Genomic DNA, 2,500 nt, shown 5'->3' on the forward strand with positions numbered 1-2,500 from the left:
CACACACACACACACAGAGTTCTCAACATCTGTTCTAAGACCATCTTCTGTGTAATTGATAAATTGAATTTTTTGGTTTTCCTTGCTTTTTTTCTCCCATCTGCTATAGTTTTTATTTTTTTTGGGGGGCACATGCAGAATAGGTTTCAGAGATCCCAAAACCAAGCTTTCATTTCACAATGTCCCCAATTCCTGCCAAAATCTTGGGGAACCTGTTGGGAACCAGAATGTCAGGGATAAGAGCAAAACTGCCCATAACAGACATTTCAAAAAGTGAAAGACAATGGAAAACTGAAAATGCAAAGCCCATATTCATATCTACGTTGACATATAAAGTAGAAAAAAAAAAAACCCATACCCTGGTTTGGTCACAGAAGATTCAACCTGGTGTTGCATGAATAAATTTAGAGATGAATGCCAGCCTTAATTTCCCTGGCTGAAAAAGCTTGTAACAACTTCCTTATGAGTTCATTTCACCAGAATATTGTGAAAAAATCAGAAGCACCAAGTGGCATTGATAACACTGGTTTCCAAAAAAGTGCAATAAGTACTATGACAAGTTTACAAGTAGATATCTGCACACGCTATACACAAGGAAGTAACAAGTATTTTTCATGAGGAAATGTCTACATAATAATATATGGTATAGTTTCAGTATCACACAACCATATGGTAGAAGGTAAAAAAGGCTTGTAATGAATGACAGAAAATAAGACACTTTTCATCTACAGTATTGCCTCTGTAGACTGATGATAAAGATTTGCAACACAATACTTTCGCATACAATGACATGAAAATCTAATGATACTAACATAAAGAAAGGGAAAAACTACTCTCACTGATACATAAAATAACTTGCACAGGCGAAGAATAACATCAGAAATTAAGAAAATAGGTTGCAACTAATGCTGTACAAAGAATAAATGTATGGCAATCGGGTGGGGGTTCAGAGTTGGAGACCCCAACACGGAAATACAGCAAAAGGGTGGGGCTCTAGGGGAAGAGAGGAGATTACGGCGATCGGGTGAAGGTCTGGGGCAAAGCACATGGGGTTGGAAAGTTTCTGGTTCATAATACAATGTCTATGGATCTTCAGAAGAGGTTGGAGTAATAGGATGCAGTCAGTATAATAACTGCAAGGTTGATGGCTATGTGATACTTAAAAACTACCTGATATATAATACATGTCATATATAGAAATGTCCACTTAATAAATATATATTTCAGTATAATATAATTGAAATTAAGACAGAAACACACTAAAAGTAGAGCCCACTTCTACAGGAGACATGAACTCGATGACATTACTACCTATGTGCACAAAGACAGGTTATGCAGGGCTACTGGATAGATATTTAAGTGTTTTTAACCACAGCAAGGTAAGACTGCACTTCGTTGAAGCAAGCACGTGGGGATGAATTTTGCTTTGTTAGAAGAAGTGAAAACCGAGGTGAAGGTTTGCCTGTGCCTCAGACCTCAACCACTTAGGCCTTTATACATTCATGCAAGACAGAACTTGGCTTAGTTCCTAATTTGGAAATATAACTTCTACAAGTTCTATCCTACCAGAATCTGTATGGCAGCAGCACCTAAGCCACTGTGATTACCCTTTTAAAAGTCAGACACTGCTTTATTCTTCACTTGCATGGACTCATTCATACAAACTGGTATCAAACAAAGTGGTAATTTCTAGGACCTTAGATAAACAGGACAGCATTGAGTGCTTATAAGAGAGAGTTCAAGAAAAAGTAATACATATTTTGAGATCAATCTTATACCTAGATTATGTCAGGTAAGAATTCTGTACTGATTTTTTACAATGACATGAAATACATTGAATGTACTTTACAAAATGTCCAAATCCTGCCTACCTTGTTAAATCTTGGGGACAATAGACACAGCCGCTCCGTAAATCATATATCAACGGCTACTGTCTATTTTTCTTGTTTATTTATAGTTTATTTTTCTGTATCTTTGCTCAATCCTATTCTGAACAAACACTAAGGCTGTGACATCTTAAAACATCTTTTAAACTTCAAGATGTTTTCTACCAATGAAACTACAAACTATGAAATAAAAATAAGAAAAAATATTAATTAATTTTCTTCAAGGTTAAAAACTTCCCCAAGGATAAATCTGTAGAACTGTCACTTACATAATTCTTGAAACTCCTACCTACGTCATTTTATGAAATTTACAGAGAGACAGATAAATGGAGGAAAATGAAGTTATGTGAAATGGGTTATTGCCATTTTTTTCCCCTTTCTTATTTTGTATTTTGTTTTGTATTTTGTAATTTGCACTTTTTATCTTTGGGCGATTCCCACCGACTTTTTACGTTTGATTAAGATTTCAAAGTGTTTCATCCCGTAGAGAGCCTCAAATGACGTAAATTACACCAAATGACGTTATAACAACGACCAATAACAATAAAAAAGATAAGTTTATGTCCTACAAAACTCAGAGGATTTTATCATCTCACGTGACAACTCCCCTTTTC

General features: G+C 35.4%; 1 protein-coding gene across 4 annotated transcripts in view; it reads right to left on the reverse strand.

The window, feature by feature from the left end:
- LOC125040596 (E3 ubiquitin-protein ligase NEDD4-like) overlaps nucleotides 1-2,500 on the reverse strand; it is a 56,376-nt gene that overhangs the window by 53,680 nt on the left and 196 nt on the right. The window lies entirely within an intron of this gene.

Source organism: Penaeus chinensis, chromosome 29, assembly GCF_019202785.1.
Source record: "Penaeus chinensis breed Huanghai No. 1 chromosome 29, ASM1920278v2, whole genome shotgun sequence".
NCBI classification, from domain to species: Eukaryota; Metazoa; Arthropoda; class Malacostraca; order Decapoda; family Penaeidae; genus Penaeus; species Penaeus chinensis.